The 22,901-nt window shown below is 38.5% G+C and overlaps 1 pseudogene; it reads right to left on the reverse strand.

The window, feature by feature from the left end:
• Positions 1-14,217: 14,217 nt before the first annotated feature.
• Positions 14,218-15,594, reverse strand: LOC143533431 (putative carboxylesterase 18 pseudogene; annotated as a pseudogene).
• Positions 15,595-22,901: the final 7,307 nt, after the last annotated feature.

Below are 22,901 nucleotides of genomic sequence, written 5' to 3' on the forward strand. Positions count from 1 at the left end.
GAAAAGGTTGGAGGGAGAATCCCATTCTTGGATCGAAGAGCTACCTAATGTCCTGTGGGCACACAGGACATTAAGCAAAACCAGCAATGGCGAATCCCCGTTCAGCCTAACCTATGGAACAGAGGCAATGATTCCAGCAGAAATTGGATGCCCATCCCATAGATTGCTCATGATGAACAAGATTGATAACGAGCACGAAAGAAGGTTGGATCTCAACTTACTTGAAGGGCGCAGAGAGGCGGCTATCATCAGTGAAGCCAAATACATGAAAAAACTGGAAAAATATTACAACCAGCGTGTGAAAGAATGCCACTTTAAGAAAAATGATTTTGTCCTTCGAAACAATGAAGCTAGCCGCGCGATACCCCCGGGAAAAATGTCCCCCAATTGGGAGGGACCATATCAAGTCTTGGAAGAATTGGGAAAAGGCGCATACGCCTTAAAAGATTTGAATGGAAAGAAGATCCCGCGCGCATGGAACGCAGCACAGCTTAGAAAATGTTTCATGTAAAAATGTCAAGTTTGTAATCAAGGCTTTTTAAGCCATTATGAATAATGATACGCGCTATCTTCTCTTAATGTGGATTCTATTACCTTTTTGCATACATGTTTCACACTTCCCTTTGTTAGTTTTGAGCAATATGACAACATTGTATTGACATCAAAACGAAATAAAAACGAAGTAAAACATACATGCGTGAGCTTCAAGCTCAAACGCGTTAACGAGTCTTAACTCTAAAACGTCAGGGCCTTAGCCCAATTCTATTACCTTTTGCATACATGTTTCACACTTCTCTTTATTAATTTTGAGCAATATGACAACATGGTATTGACATCAAAATGAAATAAAACGAAGTAAAACATACATGCGCGAGCTTCAAGCTCAAACGCGTTAATGAGTCTTAACTCTAAAACGCCAGGGCCTTAGCCCAATAATGTGAGCCTTAGCTCAAATCACTCACAACATCCATCTTACATGCTGCGCGGCCTGACCATAAAACACCTAAACACAACTAAGGCAAAGCAAATGCCAAAACATAGTTGTTAAGGTCTCAGGTTGGGGTCGCGCATGAAATTGTAGTGGATATCTGAGTAACACATTGACGCGTAAAGGCTAAAAATCTCATAATTCCATAAACGCGCAATAACGTCGCGCAAAAGAGGAATAATGAAAGCGCCAAGACACGTGTCAACATAATCAAGATATGGCAAAATCACTTACAATATGGCAAGGGTTAAGTATAATAAATTCCTTACAACCTTGTTCTTATTCCAACGTGCAAGCATATCTTATATTCAACAAGCAAACATTCAATATAAAGAGATGAATGGGGAATGCGCAAGATGCGAAGATGGGAAAAACAGAATTTCCTTCCAAAGCATTGAAATTTACAAGTTTACAAGATGAGATACAAACTACAAATAAAAAAAAAAAAAAAAAAAAAAAAACATGAAGGGCTTCTCAAGTCTCCACGTTGACATCAGCCTCTTCATCATCCTCATCATCGCCCTCGGCATCTGGCGCAGCCTGCTCCTCGTCATCTCCAAACTGACCATAGTCAAGTTGTTCATCTTGAATGGAGTCTTCTATCACAACAGTGTCAGGAGCGGATCCTTTGGCCACGCCAGAGCCGCTTGCAGGAGCAGCATTCCCCGCGCCATCATCGCCGCCACCAGCCCCTTCGCACTCGTCAAGTAATTTCTTTAGCGCGCCGAGGTCGGGCTGGTCAGCAAGCGCGGATATCTGCAAATCATAAGGAAAAATATAAGTACAAAAAGACTTAGAAAATAAGTCAAGGTAATCTCATTAAGGTTAAAATACCTGCGCAAGGATGGGAATGGGAGTATTCATATACTTCTCCCCCATCACGGCCATGTCCACGCAGGCAACGTCGCTCTGATAAGGGTACTCGGATGGGTTCTTCTTCAACATGCCATATTCATAGCCATCCGTAAACCCTTCAGCTCGACCCACCAAGCGCGCGGCAGCGTTGCAGTCCATCACAAGGGCCTGAAACTCGTCTGAGTATTTCATCGCGAAAGCGCAACGAGTCATGCCCTGTGAGATTAGCCATTGGCGATCCTGCGCGAGGCCAGCAACAGACGTCTCGAGGGCAGGAACCTGAGAGTTTAATAACTCAACAGTTTCCTTAGTCTTTTTCAGCTCCTCTTTGTCGGACGCTGCTGCCGCCAAAGCTTCTTCTTTTTCCGCCCGCGCAGCATCAAGTGCTTCCTGGCTAGACGCTGCCGTCGCCAAGGCTTCATCTTTATCGGCCTGCGCGGCCGCCAGCTCCTTCTTCAGGCGCGCAACCTCACTCTCCAGCGATGATTTTTCAGTTATAGACTGGACAAGAGCTTGGTCACGCGCCTCCGCCTCCAGCTCCAAGTCGCGCGCTCTGCGCGCGTACTTGGCCGCGTCCGCCTCCGCCGCCTGCAGCTTCTCCCGCGCAGCCTGAAGCTCATGACCGCGCTTCACGAAGGCGCCGTTGGCACTTGCTCTGTTCTCACTGAGCTCTGCTTGGAGCTTCTCAGCTCTCTCGCGAGCATCAGAAAGATGCCAAGCAGACACCTTAGCCTCTTGCTTGGCTTCCGCAAGAGCATCACGTACTTTTACGTAATCAGAGCGAAGCTCTTGGGAGGCAGCAAAGAAGGCCGACCCAGTAAACATTTGATCGTTGAGCAAGTCGTCGCGAGCGCGGTCCTCCTGGAACCTCCTTTCAGATAGAGGCACAGCATGAGCCCAGAATTCCGCACACACACCCATGGACTGAAATGTGCTGTCTTCAGTAATATTCCATCTCGGGCGGTAAATGTGATCGGCTTCCTGCAAAAACAAAGTAATTATCTAAGTCATAAAAACATTAAGATGGAAGTCCGCGCAGCGAAGCAAGAAAGAAACTATACCTGCGGGGATGAAGCAGAAAAGTCAGCGCCAGCCCCACGAGAAGGCTCCGCCGCGAAGCCTCGTGGCGCTGCAGGACTGGCGCGACCGCGGTTGGAGTCCTCAACTTCAAACTCCTCATACTCCTCGGAAACAGGCCTTTTCTCCTGCGACCTAGAGCCAAAATCGGTCTCGCGAGGAGGGCTGTGCGCAGGAGGAGGTGAGGGAGGTCTCGACGACGCCAGATCGGCGCGTAAAACGGCCTCCTGCTCCTTAGTAATCCCGATGAGGGGAGATTCATCGCTTGCAGAAGCAGGAGCAGAGTCAACAGCGCTGGCACCGGCGCCAGGAGTGCCGCCAGCAGCTTGTACGCCAGCTACGGCTTCTATGAAAAAATCAACAAAAAGAAATGGTTCATGACTTGATCTAAAAGAAAGTCAGAAAAAAAGAGCGCAATACGTACCTTGGCGCAACTCCGTTCGCGAAGCAAACATCGCCATGAAGTCCATTCTACCCTTCTTTGAGGGTAAAACAGGGGACTTCGAAGCGACCTCCGGCAGCCTCGGCATCTTGTTGCGCTGTCGCCGGCTCTACAAACATTTGAGTGAGCAAATATTCATTAGCAATTCTATCAGAATCGCGCTCATAGAACCATAAAAGATAAGCAAAGGATAAGCAAAATATACCTGTCGAAGGCGCAACACCGCTTCCCTTTTCCGCCGCGCGAAGGGAGGAGGTAGCGCCACCATATCTCAAGTGGACAGGAGGTCTGCCCACTTTTTGAGGCAGGGAAGACAAGGAAACCTTGGTGGTAAACTCCTGGGTTTTCCCAAATCCCCCCGCCTTAGTAGGAGGATCCTGAACAACAGGGGCATCATCCTTCTTCTGCTTCTTACTGGCCCCTGCGCCAGTTTTCCGCTTAGTTTACGCTTTAGTTGGGGCGGCTCCTCCTCCTCCTCCTCCTCTTCTGCGAGCTCCAGCTCGTAGTTTTCGAGCGCATCTACAATACACACAACAGAAGTGTTAGCAAGATTTGGTATTATAAAGGAAATTGCATAAGTACAAAGGCTTACCAGGCGCATCGCTGTCGAAGACAAATCCCAGATCAACAGGGATGAACATGTCATCGAAGCGATCGGGGAAACCAACCTCCCACGGAGCCACCCTCCATATGTTCATCATAGGCGGCGTGGATATAATCCTTGGTGACTGCACAAAAACAAGTCAAATGATATCAACAAAACGAATTATATTCGCGCAGAAGTAAAGCAATGAGATTAACTTACACAATCCGTCGACTTGGATAACGGGCTCAAGCGCGCTGTCCGCCCACCTCCTGCTCATACCAACCCCCACCAGCGCCTCCTCACAAATGTTCTTGGCGGGGGATGGTTCAGCGGTCAACTTATTAACCCAGGCGCCAGTTGGGTTCTTGAGGACACCCACATCCGCAGGCGCAGAAGAGATCGAGCGCATGGTCATACGGATGGGGATCACACCAGCCCTTATATAGAAAAACCTCTCAGACCAGTCATGAAGGCTCTTGAATGAAACAGTGGAGCACTTCACCTTCTGACTGCGAGGAATAAATGAGAACCAAGAATCTTGGATCTTGGGCTTGTAAAAAAACTGAAAGCGCCGAGGGGTGGGCTCCTCGTGCTGAGATTTGCACATGAACTCAAAGTGAGTCATGCGCACGAGTCCAAACGGATGGACTTGGGATATATGAATCCCATAAAACCTAAGCACCGCACCCACAAACCTTATCATCGGGAGACGAAGGTTGCAGTGGGTGAAAAAATGGCTATAAAGGGATATATAGCCGGCAGGCGGGTCCGCCGCCGTTTGCCCGGCCCCAGGCAACATGCAGCCAAACACAGGGAGAAAACCCTGAGAGGCGATAAGGCTGTCAAGATCAGCCTGCCTCAGTTTGCAGGGGATTTCATTCCACCTCTTCACGGCTTTGGTCCTCCCTACCTCCTCCGATGAGACCTCAGCAGCCTTCTTCCCCTTGCCGGTCTTCTTCAATGTAGACATTACTAATGATTTTCTACGGCAATGGATGGGGGAGATTGTGTTGTCTGAGCTATCAGACATACAATTGTGACAACGAACAAAGGATGATCTGAAGAACAGAGACCTGGATGCAGAAGACAGCTAATTGGAATAGAATGAAAGAAAGAAAAGCTCAGAATAATAAACAAGAAGATGAAGGATAAAAACAAAAAGGGCTGGCTTTTATAGGCCCAGGAGAGAGAAAAATGGGTGCTGATCGGACTTCACGCGCCCCCACTCGCAGGGGTAAGCCAACGGAAGCGCGACACGTGTTCCTGACACTCTGTGAGGGGACACGAAAGGCAACTGTAGCACCTCGAGCACACGAAAGGTCTGACACGTCTCCATCACGTACATAGACGATTCGTTTTCAACCAAAAGGATAGAATTTCGCGCAATGACGAGTAATAAGAAGAAAAAGACAAACCCCTACTAAAAGAGCAAACTGTTAAGTCTAACATCTATCTTGCCTCGCTCGCGCGAGACAAGACACACATTAGACTGGGGGCTTGAAGAGGTATGTACCCGCCTCAACACCGAGCGAGGCGGGTCAACCCACAAGATATAGACAAGAGTCTTGAAATCAAGATATTATGAAGGCACAAAGCCAAAACCTATGCGCATGGCGCATATCACATATGCTCATGCATCACATGCTCAGGCATCACAACATGCTCAAGCATCACAATATGCTCAGGCATCACATGCTCAGGCATCACATATGCTCACGCATATCACATATGCTCAGGCATCACATATGCTCACGCACATCACATCTGCGCGTGGCGCATCCGCGCGCGGCGCATATCACATGCTCGTGCATATCACATTTGCGCATGAAACATCTGCGCGTGAGAATAAAGAGAAGACCTAGCGCATCCTCAGGATAGGCGCATATCACACATGTACATAATCAACCTCGCCCTTATCCAAATCAGGATTAGGGCAACCTTGATTGTGCACGTCAGACAACCTTCCAGAAGGTATCTTTTTAAGGAATAAGAATATGCTGATGTTGACAGCTGCCAAATGAAAGGTGGACAACTCAGCATAACCCATGTGCTACCACGTGATTATAACCAATGAGAAAGCACCAGGTGTCCTAGAGGACACGTGGCGCAGAGCAATTGGAGGAGGCCAACAAGGCTGAGCCCAATCAGTGGAAACCCTAGCACTATAAATACAGCATCAACTCCACAAGGAGAGGGATTCAATGATATTCAATTACATTCAATCACAGACAGTTACAGTCAGTAACACACAATCACATCCAATTACAGAGTATTGAGCTATTAAGCAATACTCTCCAGATTTCCTTACTCTGATATTATTATCTTCTCCCACAAATACTTATTCTCACACCGGAGGGTTACCCCAAAGAGGACCCCTCTGTCCCTTTCTGAGGGGTAAGTTGACAGTGCTGTTCATTTTGTAGGTGGAAGAGCCCAGATCCAGAAAAACCATCGGTGAAGAAGCATAATCACACCCGAGGAAAGTAGATCGTCTACCAGTGAGTCGATCCACGTTTCTTCAATTATTATTATTATTTATATACCAGTCATGCTTGCTTTTGGAATTTTCTTATGGTATTATGGGTATTACATGGAGCTAATTATGAAGTTAACACATTTGGGAGTTCTTTGCACAAAAGAGGTATCTGTCATATTAAAAACGAAATCTGATATGGGAAAAACGAAGATTTGGATGAACTAGTAGATATAATGCTGGGAAGATATGGGCTGCCAAGCTCAGGTTAGGGCAGTTAGGGTTTATACATTCTTAATGTTTATAAAGTTAACAATCAATTGTTTGACTTACCAGTAATAATGTGTATATTTAATTGCAATGGAGATGGTTATTTACGCTAAGTAAAATCTAAAATTTGTGACTAATTGCTAAGCTTGGCTTGTAAACGAACACAAACAGAGTGTTTTCATGTTTGTTCGTCTGACTTTAACTATTTAAACGATTGAAACGAACAATACAACATAAAGAGCGGGATTTTTTGTTTGTGTTCATTCATTAACAGTATAAACAAATGGTTCATGAACATAACAACCGAACATAGTTGAACGTACATAATTGAGCTAAAATCAGTTTAAAGTAATTTAAAAAATTATGTGTTGGACGTAAAGGATTTATTAAAGCTAATATAAAATATATTAACGGACGTAAACTAACGAACTTAACAAACGTAAACTAGCGAGCGTTAATGGACGTAAGGGTCTTTAAAAAGGTATATTGGTAATTCAGGCAACAAACATATTGTTAACATATTCAATTTGGGCTTAATTTGCAGCAGATTAATTTTGGTCAAACTTAATCAGTAGCAGCCCCAGATTGGCAATTTGATATAAGTATGAACGGGTAATTTTGTCTCAAAATTCAATGCGTTAGGTTCATTTGACTACAAATCAAAGATTAGTGTGCTATTGACTTTTATATTAGTAAAAAGTCAGCTAGATTTTAAGTTGTTATTTTGATTTTGTGTTAGTTTGAGAACAAAGGACTAATTTGGAATGTTTTAAAATTCAAAAAAGTTTTTTGTTAAAAGGTTCTAGCCTAATACTTGGTTTTGGTTCGACTTTTGAGAGTCAAAGCTCAAGTAAAGGTAATCTGAGAACTAACTTAAAAATTTTAATAGTATAAATCTTAATGCTAAATTTATGAAATTTTGTGATGTTTCTTTCTTTTTTCCGTTCCAACATTATCTTGATTTTTCCTACTAAGTATGCAAATCTATATATTTATAGTAATTGTAATTTTTAGTCACATTATCTGCATATAGTAAAAAAAAAGTTTTTGACTCAATAATATTAACTTCTCAAAACCAAAGTGTAACAAATTAAACTAAAATATTATACATTCATTCAGGTGTCAAATCAGCCTTGGGCACTCTACCATTAGCGGATCAGTAATCTTGGGATGGGGGGCGACAAGAACCTAATTCACAATGTGGTAGACTACAAGCTTTTAACGATCAATGGGTCAATTCTTTAACAATTTTTATATACTTTTTAAATGCTTCTATATCAATTTTTTTATAATATATACATTTTATAAAATTTTGGACAGAGTAACAAACAGGTGATCATGCTTCTGACCGGTCAAAGCCGAGGTCCCATGGTCTTTTCGAAGGAGCGCTCTTTTTGAAAAAACGGCACGTCTTGAAGACAACAAAGGGTACATTTGTTGTCTACTTAAATAGTTTCATAATAATATTATTGGAATATTCTAATTATGAACAAGTGTGCACGGGCTGGGTTGCGAATACTGTAATTATGGCCAATTTAATTATTCTGCATATTGAACCATGCTTGATGTCAAAGTAGTTTTGTGCTTCAATTTTATATTTTATGTTTCTTCTTCAATTTTTTCTAATCATTTATAATATTATTATGTAACTTGTAAAAGAACTATATGCAGTTGAAGACAACAAGAAAGTCAATATTAAAATATTACACTTGATATTTTCTTACTCTACTTCTTTCCCTAGATGTACTAATAGCTGCATTATATATTTTAGGTAACTGTATATCGAACCTTAACCTATTTTTACATATTTGTTATCAGGGGGTGTTTGGGTGTTAATGTAAATACATCCTAGAAGTTTGTTTTAAACACGGTCAACCTCAAAGTTGTTATCTTAGATGGTGATGATAATCTTTCAAATATAACATAAAATGCTGCATACAAAGAAGTATTTAGAATTGGAAAATTGGATTTTAATAATAAAAATAAATAAGACCAGTTATTTCAGTTATGGTTGTCAAAATAGTTATAAGTTAATTTAATGTAGCATATTTTAGAAACGTCAGGTGTTGATTTGCAAGAAATTTAAAAAATGTACTAATGTTGCGTAATTGGTCAACCATCATGCACGAAAATGATAATTAATTCAATAATGAATAAAATCCACACTACGTTATAACCCATTAGACAAAATGGTTTTGTCTCATGACCCATGAATAGCTAGAATGAATAAGAAGAGAGATTAGGAATTAGGAGAAATATGGGTTGACACCTAAGTTTCAACATTTTCTTTCATTAGTGTAGTAAGATAATAAATCCACACACTCACGAATACCACTAGGGAATAGCCCATTGGTCTTTTGCCCAAGAGCTTGAATGCTTTTCAATCCATTTCCACAAGGTCAATTTTTTGTTATTTTTTTAATTTATTTTTTTAAGTTTTTTTTATATATTTATTTTAGGTGACTTTTTTTTACGTTTCAGCAGATAGTTTCAACGATTGACAATGTGGCATACATGTTTGTGGTTTTTTTTGGTAGTATAACGTTTTTTATAGTTTTTGGTTTAAGGCAGGAGACCCTTGGCTACCGTTAAGCACGAGCTAGCTTAAGCATAAATGAAAATTGTTAGCAAACATGCGTGGAAGCCTTGTGGACTTTTGATTCAGGTGCTAAGAATTGGGCATACCTTGAGAAATTATACAAGCTAATTTACTTGGTATTAAATTTTATATCTTGCAATGTCATCTTGCCTCCATTTAACAACGTGCGACAAAACGAAATATGCAAAAAGGCAAATTTAATGGGTTGTGTACCACAATACATTTCCATGCACACTTTTGTAGAGTCGTACATCTTCCATTAGCATGTTTTACATAATGCAACACATTTAGTCTGAAGAGACCATTATTTGAGAGAAAACCCGACTACTCCACTCACTCTTCATCTAATTATCGTCAGCCACTTCATGAGGGTGAAGATTATCAACTACAAAGGAAGTTCAATCATGGATCTATAACCCATTTCATCTTATATTTCAATTTTATTCAATCATTCATGTTTATTTCATCTTGATTTTGTAGGCTACTTTGTGTCTACGAACCATAGCTTTGAGTTGTTCAGGTGTTTTTAGGAAAGTTTCATAAGTGTTTTGTGTTGTACAAATTAAAAAGCCCGAGACCAGTAGGCCTCTGCGTTTATATTTACAAATGCAATATAATTCAAAAAAACTTAAGAAACTTAAAATGACATGTAGCATAGTCGCTTCAAGCTTGACCATCATTCGTATAAAAAGTGCTAAATCCATATGCAAACTACAAAGTCTATTAACTTAATGAAAAGATTGACTTCGGGATACCTGCCTTCAACCACGTTGTCTTTTTTTAGTGCTGGTCATATTTCATACACTTTTAAATATTTTGAGTTGGGTTTTTATTGAATAGTAATCCTAATTGGCTCATACTTGGATTTACAATATTTCTTTATCAAATGTTGGGTCGGATTTATGATAAGGAAGATTGGAATCTTCTCAACCTCCTCAGAAAACGGCTAAGTATGGAATTCGAGCAAGCCTAGACGATCGAGCATGGTTTTACTACTTCGAGCAAGGTCTTCAGAACCTTAAATGGTTAATTCTTCTAAGTGTTAAGGCTTCGAGCAAGCTACACTTCAACAAGCAAGAGTATTCTTCTATCGAGCATGGATTGCCAATCGAGCAAATAGCTTGATCATACAAGTTTTAACCAAGTGTTACAAGCACAGGATGATCGAGCACATGAGGACAAGCATGGATGCAATAAGAAAATGTCACGTGATCAAAGCAAGGACTTCGAGCACAGTTCAGTTTCGGAGCAAGATTTACATCCGAGCATGATAACCTCTATAGGTTTTGCGCTAGGTCCGGTCCTAACAAGTGGTATCAGAGCTATGTAAGCTTGCTGAAGGCCACGAGACAGAAGGTTGAGTATCAAAGTTTGAAGCTTTAAAGGCTTTTGTGCGTGACTGAGTTCAGATCTGAAGAGAAGTCAAGCCATGGATGAACAAGAAGTGTCGACTAATAAGATCCCGAGACTAGTCGGTTAAGAGAACTACATCAAATGGAAAGTGTTGTTTGAGGCCGCTGTTAATTACAATGATACAAAACTATGGAACTCCATTAAAGATGGACCATATGTTCCTTCTCTTACCCCAAATAACAATGCTAATGTGGAAAGGCAGATGAAAAAGAGAGAGGACAAAGCTAGGACTTTCTTGGGAGATTTTCAGCAGTGTGAATCATCACACTAATGCTAAAGCGATGTAAGATGCAGTTGTAGAAATGTTTGAGGGAATGTCGAGTTAAGGGATATTAAGAAGGATCGATTGAAACAACAACTTGACAGGTTCAAATTCAAGGATGGTGAGAGATTGAAGTCTGTACTGCAAAGATTCATGGCTATAGTGAATGAAATCAGAACCACAGATCTACAGATCTCTGATTTTAATTTCAACAAGAAACTACTCACATCCTTATCTGGTGAATGGTACACAACAATCAAATTCATCAGAGAGAAGGAAAATTTTCCCAACTTTAAGTTGGATGATGTGATTTCATTTCTGCAGGCTGCAGAGCATGAAACGATTGAAAATCACATGTTGAAGGAGGAGAAACCCAGGTCTCCAGTGACTAATGCACTCAGTTAAAAAATCAACGAATGGTTTGGTTCGAATAGAAGTTGCTCGACTCGAATGGAATGGAATGAAATGGTGGAGTGGAATGGAATGGAATGGTTGAGTGGAATGGAATGACTTGAAACAAAATTTCCAACCGAATTGAACAAAAAAATTTCAGTAGGCTCCAAGAGATCTTTTCGCTAACCAAGAACTTACAAGTACACCCAAAGAAATTTCACAAACTTTTCACAACCAAAACCAAAGAAACTGGAACTTTCTTTTGTGAACCCACAACTCACTTTTTCACACAAACCACACGTCTCAAACACTCAAAAAAATATCAAGACTCAAGCTTGTGACCCAAAAATTACAACTATTAGAGCCGAAAGTTCTGATACCAATTGTAGATCCCGAAACCAGATCCGACAATGAACAGCTTTGTTCTTGATAAACGGTCGAGATTGGTGGGGTGAAATAATACGATCGAACAAAACAATATAACAATAATATAAATAGTGAACGACACTGTAATCGGTTAAAAGAAGCAAGAACCGACCCCACCCAAATGGGTTAAGTGAACCTTTCATAGGGTTCCCATTTTTCCAAAGTTTTCATCTTAACCGTACAAAATAAAGGCACCGAGTGCGAAATAAATCGACTAAAAGCAAACTAGAACGACATACACAATCCTAAAAACAATATAGAATATTGGCGCTACACATAGCCTCAAACACACACACACACACACACACACATATATATATATATGTATATATGTTTGTGCGTTTGTGTCTAGAACTCATTTGGCGTTCAAGCTTTTAATTCTACTAATCTTCATCCCTACTCAAACCATTGTATAGTAGTAACTACTTCATCTTGTCATTTACATTCTATATTAGAACTTTAAAGTAATCCTTCATCTAAAGTATAGAGCCTACCAAAATTCTCTCATTGACCAAGTATTCACACGCTACAATGCTCACATTAATCTGATAGCGGCAAAACAATTGATTCACATAATTAAGCAAACTCGTTAAAGTAATCCCACGGCCAAAGTTGTCGCTTAAACCCCAAAACTTAGATGAAAAATGTGTTATGCTATAACTATGTCCTTGCGGTAACTATATATCTATGCGATACCTATACCGTCCGACACAATACATTGCATGAACTATATCAATTCAACTACTACCATGCATGTGATTACTTAATAACATGCGAAGACTTACTTCAGTTTTTGAGAAACCCTAATTCAATTTGTTACGGGTGCTCGAACCGTTTAGTCTTGTAAATAAATTAGCATCGTTACTATATTCCACACACCTCGATTATCAATCCTTTGTGGTCCCATGCAAAACCGTTAATAAAGCTTTTTAGTCGACAAGTACCTTATACCGAACCGAACCGAACCGAACCGAACCAAACCAAACCTTGCAGTTGAGATTCGATGATGTTTGGAATCGTTTTTGTTCTAACAAAGGAGATGAGGTTGGGGTTGATTATTAATAAAGTATTAGGATAGTTCCACATTACCCTCTTTACCTACCAAATCTCATTATTTTCTTTATATTTAATATAAATCAGTTGCCTCAATTAAATACTTAAAGTTTATCAAACGAAATCTCGAGATGTTACGGTTACACACATTCATGTGACAATGATATGTAATATAAATATATACGTAAATCCTAAATATTGTCAATTATGTTAACCGGTTGTTTCAACAAATTTGTTGGAGTAAATAACTAAATGTGCCGTTTATATATTCGCATAACTGGATGGTTTTAGCCAAGAGTCAAAGCGGATCAAAGGTATTGCAAAATGTGTATAATCATACGGAGCTTATCTGGAATCTATCCAAAAGAAACATGCAAAAAACCAAATTTATGAGCTTTGAGTTGTTTGGGTGCTTACAACCTAGTTTTCCAAGTGTTTTGAGTTATGCGAATTAAAAGCCGTCAAGTTGATTTATTGGAATATACGTTTTAATTTTTGAACATAGAAGTTAGAAATAATTACAACACATATATAAAATCAAATATATTCAATTTTCTTGTGATTTTAATATTTTTAAAATCAGAATAATAAATGAATTCGTTCTTAATTGTTTGTATTCAAGCTGGATTGTTCACACACACATATGAATGCCAAAAAACATAATAAAACAAAATAAAAAAACCAGCAAGTAAATAATACTAATACAACGGAGGATTAAAGAGCGTTGGATGGTTTTAGCCAAGAGTCAAAGCGGATCAAAGGTATTGCAAAATGTGTATAATCATACGGAGCGTATCTGGAATCTATCCAAAAGAAACATGCAAAAAACCAAATTTATGAGCTTTGAGTTGTTTGGGTGCTTACAACCTAGTTTTCCAAGTGTTTTGAGTTATGCGAATTAAAAGCCGTCAAGTTGATTTATTGGAATATACGTTTTAATTTTTGAACAAAGAAGTTAGAAATAATTACAACACATATATAAAATCAAATATATTCAATTTTCTTGTGATTTTAATATTTTTAAAATCAGAATAATAAATGAATTCATTCTTAATTGTTTGTATTCAAGCTGGATTGTTCACACACACATATGAATGCCAAAAAACATAATAAAACAAAATAAAAAACCAGCATGTAAATAATACTAATACAATGGAGGATTAAAGAGCGTTTATAATTCAGTTACGTACAATATACATTAACTCAAATGCACAGAAGAAGAAGGTAAATATGATACTACATATTTACAAATATTTTAGCATAAAAGCTACTTGTGTTTATTTAAAAAATGAAAAGATAATCAAAGGAAATAACATACAAATGAATAAAAGTTCATAATATTATTAGTCTTTTCATAAACCCCATGTCAATGTAAATCTTCTAAACCTGAAAGCAAGCAATATACAAAGGATAATTGAGCATGTGAAATGAATATTATGAAATACATGAACAAATTAACAGAAACAAAATATTTAGTGTTAGGAGGCTTTTCGTCAATACCTTATTTAAGACCTTGCTAATGAAGTCCTTCATATCTAACATAAGTTGATCGGATTCTGGCAACTCCGAGAAGAGAAAGAACTCATGAAATGTGTTTGGGTAGTCAATCAAGTACGCCTCCTTCCCGGACTTCTTGAGCCACTGGTAGTACCTTATACGTCGGTCCCGGAGGGTATCAAACCCAGCCGCGACCACCATTGTCGCGGGAAAATCCATTTTGGATATGTCCATGGCATTGGGCCCGGTAACATTGATGATAGGATGGTCTCGGTTGAAGGGTTCACCTAGGGGCATGAACGCGTTCCAAAACCAATCGGTCCGATTCATTGTCACGAGAGGTACTGATCCATCCATCCGTATTTCAGAATCTGTTCGCTCCTCCCCGCCGAGAAAAGGTTGAATCGCCACTAGCCCAATTACCTACAAGCCATCATACTGTTCATCAGCAATCATGCGGGTGGTATTTGTTGTTGGATTTTAGATCACTCATTTCTTCTTAATTTCTTACAAAATACAACTTACGTGTGTATGATGCTTCAATTAGAAAGATACGAAGTTGTTGATTTTTCAAACTAGAAATTAGATATGTTTATATACGGATAATAATGCATGAATCCTGTAGCATATGTATACATATATATAGTTAAGTCGTACCTGGAGTTGCTGGAATTTGAATTGGGAGGCTCTTAGAGTCACATGATGAGCTAGGTGTCCGCCAGCGCTATCACCGACGATAAAGCACCGTGAAATGCTGGCATTCTCCGGCAGCCATTTTGACCGGTTATCTTCATTGTCCAGAAATTTCAGCACATCAAACCCATCGTCATGTTGGGAAGGGTGTCGGTTCTCTGGTGCAAGACGGTAGTCGACAGAAACAACAATGGCACGCAATTCGCTCGCGAACTTGCGGCCCACATAGTCTAATATCGCCACATCCGGGGAGAGGAAAATATATCCACCGCCGTGAAAGTACACCATCACCGGGAGATCTTCTTCAGCGTATTGCGTGGGGACAAATACACGGAACCAGAGATTGCGAGTTGGATCCACCATGACATCGTGTGTCTTGACACCGTTGACGGGTATGGACAATGCCGGGATCTGAAAGTCCACGAGATTGAGAAGACCGCGGGGCACCGTGCCGTCATCCCGGAGAAGTGGGTCGATTGCAAGGTCTATTGCCGATAGTACAATTCTTGTTCTCAAGGGCAAGGATAGCTGAGATTTCGGAGTTTCCGCTGCTGCTGATGATTCCATAATTAATTGAAAGACTTTTGTGATCAGAGAGGTACGTATTCAAAATTCAGGTTGTGTGACAAATGCTAAACACATCAACTCTATTTATACTGCAAAATATGCGACGTTATATCACACCATCTTTGATTAATTCAATATTTCAGTCAAATGAAACCTTCACCTGCATGTTCACACCAAAAAGGTTGGTCATGGTCAGGGTCTAGTTGAATTAAAAAATTCATCTTCAGTCAATAACTAATGTCTATTACAACTTTTTAGTTTTGTCAAAAATAAAAGGCTCTATTCATGATTTTCCCCTTCGTTAACTTGTTTTACATTGAATGTTTGTCCGTCACTTTTTATTTCAGATAAGCCGTCACTTTTTTAAAAAAACTTTCAACGTTTTAGTTTTACAAATGGCAAACATTTTGTACTAAATAAATGAAAATTAATATTGACAAATGTAGATGGGCAACTGTCACGAAAGAGGATGGTTGGAAACCATGGCCAAGTTGAATTAATTCTTTCAAATTAAATAAACTTTCACCAAATATTGTCTTCAGTAGTGTTTTTCAAATGACGATAATATATTTCAACTTGGCGCTCGGCTTTCAACTATGATGGGTTCTTTTAAATTAAACCTAGTATTCAACTTCTGATATATGTATAAGTGACAAATCACATTTTGGCAATTGCCAAGAAAGATAGGTCATAACTAGTTGCTTACAAAGCTCTTGTGCAAATAACAAATAATGCCGTTACGGTTATTAAATAATATAAAGGCTAGTTGGATTCCAATATTTAACAAATTGAGTTATTTTGTCCAATGTTAAATATAGGTAAAAATGTTAAATGTTCTTGTATTCCCTTAATTTTCAATTCATATGTAAAAATAGCATGCTGATTTAGTCGCTAATTTAGGTAATTTTATGAGTAGGAAGATTCATTTTTGTGACCCATTTACGGTTTGTTATCGCTATTTTTATCTTAAGTAGGGTTCTTGTTAGTTGAAGCAAAAGGCAAATGCTCTAATTAGATTTAACGAAGAAAGAAATATAATGATTGTCAAACATGGATATTATTGTATCAAATTTGAAAACGGAATTTATCATTGCTCGATTATTATTATTATTTATATACCAGTCATGCTTGCTTTTGGAATTTTCTTATGGTATTATGGGTATTACATGGAGCAAGGGTGCTAGTAGTAAGATCGTATAGTTAACGAACTAGTTTTGTTTGTATCACCTAGACTGTGAAAAAATGGAATTTTTTGTTTGTGTTCATTCATCAATAGTATAAACAAACGGTTCATGAACATAACAACCGAACATAATTGAACATAGTTGAACGTACATAATTGAGCTAAAATCAGTTTAAAGTAATTTAAAAAATTATGTGTTGGACGTAAAGGTTTTATTAAAGCTAATATAAAATATATTAACGGACGTAAACTAACGAACTTAACAAACGTAAACTAGCGAGCGTTAATGGACGTAAGGGTCTTTAAAAAGGTATATTGGTAATTCAGGCAACAAGCATATTGTTAAAATATTCAATTTGGGCTTAATTAACAGCAGATTAATTTTGGTCAAACTTAATCAGTAGCAGCCCCAGATTGGCAATTTGATATAAGTATTTTTTTTTTTTTAAATCAAATCGAAGTTTTATATAATTTACTATAAAACGATTACAATAAAGTGGCAGGGTAATTTTGTCTCAAAATTCAATGCGTTAGGTTCATTTGACTACAAATCAAAGATTAGTGTGCTATTGACTTTTATTTTAGTAAAAAGTCAGCTAGGTTTTAAGTTGTTATTTTGATTTCGTGTTAGTTTGAGAACAAAGGACTAATTTGGAATGTTTTAAAATTCAAAAAAGTTTTTTGTTAAAAGGTTCTAGCCTAATACTTGGTTTTGGTTCGACTTTTGAGAGTCAAAGCTCAAGTAAAGGTAATCTGAGAACTAACTTAAAAATTTTAATAGTATAAATCTTAATGCTAAATTTATGAACTTTTGTAATGTTTCTTTCTTTTTTCCGTTCCAACATTATCTTGATTTTTCCTACTAAGTATGCAAATCTATATATTTATAGTAATGGTAATTTTTAGTCACATTATCTGCATATAGTAAAAAAAAAGTTTTTGACTCAATAAAATTAACTTCTCAAAACCAAAGTGTAACAAATTAAACTAAAATATTATACATTCATTCAGGTGTCAAATCAGCCTTGGGCACTCTACCATTAGCGGATCAGTAATCTTGGGATGGGGGGCGACAAGAACCTAATTCACAATGTGGTAGACTACAAGCTTTTAACGATCAATGGGTCAATTCTTTAACAATTTTTATATACTTTTTAAACGCTTCTATATCAATTTTTTTATAATATATACATTTTATAAAATTTTGGACAGAGTAACAAACAAGTGATCATGCTTCTGACTGGTCAAAGCCGAGGTCCCATGGTTTTTCGAAGGAGCGCTCTTTTTGAAAATTAATACTGACAAATGTAGATGGGCAATCACTACAAAAAAAAAGGTATTAGCGGCGACGGGTTATTAGCGACGACGCCCTTGATCCGCGTCTTAACGGATATGGGCCGTTGATTGTTGTGTTGATCCAAGGCTAGGGTTTTATACGAAGTTGTCGCCGCTAATAAGTGTTATAACATTGCCGGGAATATCTATCTTTTTTCCCTCTCTTTTTCAGCTCTCACACATCTCTCTTCTCTCCCAATTGTCGTCTCCAGCCACCACTTGCCGGGAATCGCCACTGCCAGCCATCACTTGCCGGGAATCGCCGCTGCTGGCCACCACTCCGTGCCCACTACGACGCTGCCCCCCCCCCCCCGCCCCCGCCGGCCACCACTCCGACGCTACCACCACTTTCCGGCCACCACTCAGACACCCGGGAAATGTATGTTTTCATCTTTGTTTATAATTTTAGGGATATTGCTGATTTTTTTATTTTATAAATAGCAAAGTGAACCGATCGGTTTAATTTAACATGTTAATTAGGACTGATGTTTGTGTTTGAAAAATGGTGTTAATTAGACTGATATGTGGTGTTAATTAGTAGGGGTCTTCATGGTTCGGTTTGAAACCGTAGCAAACGGTTTATCTCGCAAACCGGCTGTAAAAAACCGGACCGAACTGTAATGAATTTAGATCTATATTAGTTGGGATAAAATATTAAAGTTATATTAGTACATTATTAGTCACTTTTTTTCAATTGTGAAGTAGGATGTTTAAGTATATTAATGCACTATAATATAAAAATTAGATATCATTCGTTTTTTTATCTCACCTATCATTTGAATCAACATATAAATGTTTCTAAAAAATGCACATGTCTTTTAGTTACAAATATTTTTAGTTTTGAATTCTAATCAAAAAGCAAACTACAAATTGAAAAACCGTGAAACCGAACCGAAAACGGTTTGGTTCGGTTTCGGTTTTTATAATAAAAAACCGTGATTAATGGTTTGGTTCACAGTTTGACCTAGAAACCGTCAAAACCGGACCACGAACACCCCTGTTAATTAGAACTGATTTTTGTTTATAAACAACGGTGATGATTATTTAAATATTATTCAAATATTATTATTTTATTATTCAAATATTATTTTATAAACAAAGGTGCCGATTATTTAAATATTATTCAAGTATTCAAAGTTTACTTATTATTTTAATATTCAAATATACTAGTGTAATGAAATTATTATAAAGTCCACCATGTAAATCATAACTTATCAAAGAACCATGAGAATCTCATGCTGCGGGCCACTCATTTTACTCATCACAAACTTAGAATACCCACCCAAAATTGATTTAGAAATCAATTTTGGGTTGTCTTCGTTTTGGGACTGCCTTTTGAATGCTTTATCTCATTTAGGATGTGAATGTGTATTATATGATTGTTCATTTAAGAAAGATTCGGTTGTCATTTTCCTTTTGCTCCTCGGGTATATATATATATATATATATATATATATATATATATATATATATACTTGGGAGCTGCCGAATTTTTCATAAACAAACAATCGTATAACACATATTCATATATGAGATAAAGTATTCAAAAGGTGGGTTTAGCAGCCTACCCTTATAAAAAATCAATCGGCCGTCCAAACAATCTTCCAATATTTTCCCGTAGCCTGAAACCCTAAATTATGTTTCAGTTGTATGATCATGTCCGCCGATAAAAATTGGATTACCCCAATCCAAGCATTAGATCAACTGAGTATCAGCAAGGACTCCAGTCTTTTATCGAGATGTGCAAAAAGCAAGTTGATAGCAGAGGCTTTGTAAGATGTGTGTGTTCAAAATGTCAGAATTCTTTAGTAATACCTTACAAAACTATGAAAGGTTATATACGTGCATATGGATTTTGTCGGACGTATACTGAGTGGATCTATCATGGCGAAAGTTTAATTCCTCCGGTTGTGATTGTAGACGAGATTACGCAAACTAACGATATGGCTGACGTTATCGAAGACGTTATGAATGAGCGTAGGGAAGAGGATACCAACGTTGATGATAGGGACTCGGGTTCAAACAGTAGCGATGTCCGTGATGATTTTGAAGAGTTGTTAAAAGAAGCCCAGTCAGAATTATATCCTGGTTGTACCAAGTTTTCTTCCCTCAACTTTTTAACAAAGCTTATGCATATAAAGGTGAAAAACAAATGGACTAATAGTTCGCTTGATGAGCTCTTCGAGCTATTGCAATCTTCACATCCAGAAGGCAACAAGATTCCCGCTTCGCATTATGAAGTGAAAAAGACATTAAAGAAGATTGGCATGGGGTATGAGTCGATAGATGTGTGCAAAAATGAATGTGCTCTCTTCTGGGCAGAATACCTCACAAGGTGTTACGATAGTTTCCTTTGACCCCATACTAAGACGTTTGTATTGTTCGAGGAACACGGCAAAAGAAATGATATGGCACAGTACCGGACGATCAGAAGATGGTATGATGTGTCATCCTATCGATGGATCTTCATGGAAATAATTTGATAAAAAGTACCTTATTTTCTCTAGGGAACCTCGAAATGTTTGCCTAGGGCTTGCAACTAACAATTTCAATCCACTTGGTAACATGTCTTTGGCTCATAGCACGTGGCCAGTTGTACCCACCACATACTATTTGCCTCCATGGCTATGCATGAAAGAGTCCTCATTCATGTTATCCTTGCTAATTCCTGGCCTAAATCACCCGGAAAGGACATGGACGTTTTCCTTAAGCCCTTGGTGTGTGAGCTTAAGCATTTGTGGCAAGAAGGCGTACGTACTAAAGACGCGGCGACAAACACATTCTTCACAATGAAGGCGGTGCTATTATGGACCGTAAATGACTTTCTAGCTCGTAGTAGTCTATCTGGTTGGAGCGGGCAGGGCTACAAGGCATGCCCGACTTGTAATGAAGACACTCCTTCAATGCATGTAACAAATAAAGTCGTATATGTCAGTCACCGCTGATTTTTGCATGCTAACCATGCGTGGAGAAAAAGTTTGGACTTTAACGGAGAGCCCGAGACAAGATCCCCTCCGAAACAATTTAGTGCTGCTGACATAGAAGATCAACTCAGTCGTCTACTCTATCGTGTACCGGGCAAGCATCCCGATTATGGAGGTGTTAAGATAAAGCGAGAGGATTTCAAGTTGAACTGGAACAAATGAAGCATATTTTTTGAACTTGAGTACTGGTCCTCTCTCCAGCTGAAGCACAACATAGATGTAATGCATATCGAAAAAAATGTGTGTGATAGTTTACTGGGTACTCTTCTAATGAACGATAAAACCAAAGACACGGCAAATGCACGAGTCGAGTTGAAAAATCTAAATATTCGAAGAACACAATGGTTGGAACGAAAGGGTAACAAGTTTTATAGGCCCCACCCAAAATACTCACTAAAGGTCGGTGATCGAAAGCTTTTCTGTCAATTTATAAAAGATGTTAAACTGCCGGATGGGTTTGGATCTAATATGAGCAAGAGAGTCACAGATAACAACTCTAACATTACTGGGTTGAAATCTCATGATTGTCATATTCTCATGCAACACTTGTTACTGATTGGTTTTCGAGGGTTTTTGACCAAAGATATTTATACGCCTATAGTAGACCTTTACACGTTCTTTAAGCAGCTTTGTTCAAGAACACTATTGGTAGATGATATGAAGAAAGCAAAGAAAGCCATTCTTTTGATATTATGCAAGTTAGGTTGACATATCCTCCGCCGTTTTTTGACATTATGGTTCATTTAGTTTTGCATTTACCGGATGAAGCACTTCGTGGAGGTCCAGTCTGTATGAGATGGATGTATCCATTTGAAAGGTATATGAAAAAACTAAAACATTATGTTAGAAACAAGGCAAGGCCAGAAGGTTCTATAGCTGAAGGTTATGTTGCTGAAGAGGCTCTATCATTTTGTTCGATGTATCTTCGAGATGTTCAAACTCGGTTCAATCGCCCCGATAGAAAAGAAGATGCCGTTGTCAAAAAAACTAAGTTGTGGGTGTTTGAGTCTAAATGTCACCTGGCTAGCGCAAAGAAGATCAAATATCTTACAATCAATGAGAAGGTCAATTTCGAATGGTTTGTCCTCGATAGCTGTCTAGATGTTAGGGACTATATGAAGTAAGCACTCATCTCTTTAACTTTTTATAATCAATTAAGTATTTTCTCTTTCCTTATTGGGTCTATATTTTTGTCGTCGACTTAGTGAATTCAGATATGAACATCCCCAAAATGACGTTAAAACTAAATTTCCAAAGTGGTTTCTCGAGAAGGTAAACCATATAATCTATTAGGTATTTCCCTTTTCATTTAGTTATGCATTTACCTGATGAAGTAATGCATTATTCTATATTTGTTAGTTATATTCAATGAAAGTACAAAATTCTCCTGAATTCCACACAGAGTTGTATGCTCTGTCAATGGATGCGGAAATAAATGCCTTACTTACAGTGCTTGCATAGTCAACGGTGTTCGGTTTATAGTGCGTGGTCATGACGTAGAACGAACAACGCAAAACTCCGGGGTTCTAGCAGGAGGAGTGAACCATGAGAAATACTATGGCCAAGTAGAAGAGATCATTGAGTTGTGTTATGAAAATGGGTATTCAACTGTCCTATTTCGGTGCAAGTGGTATGATACTCGAAGGGGTGTTAGACATGATAATAATATCACCAGTATCAACACAGAGCACGAATAGGACAAAAAAGATCAACTCATATTTGCTTCGCAAGTCAAACAAGTGTTTTACATTCAAGAACCTTGTCGAGGAAACCAAAATAATAACTTGAATCGTATTATATATTTG

This window comes from Bidens hawaiensis, unplaced genomic scaffold (genome assembly GCF_021521415.1).
Source record: "Bidens hawaiensis isolate Kalapana, Puna unplaced genomic scaffold, B.hawaiensis_p1.1 tig00000760_1, whole genome shotgun sequence".
Classification (NCBI taxonomy): domain Eukaryota; kingdom Viridiplantae; phylum Streptophyta; class Magnoliopsida; order Asterales; family Asteraceae; genus Bidens; species Bidens hawaiensis.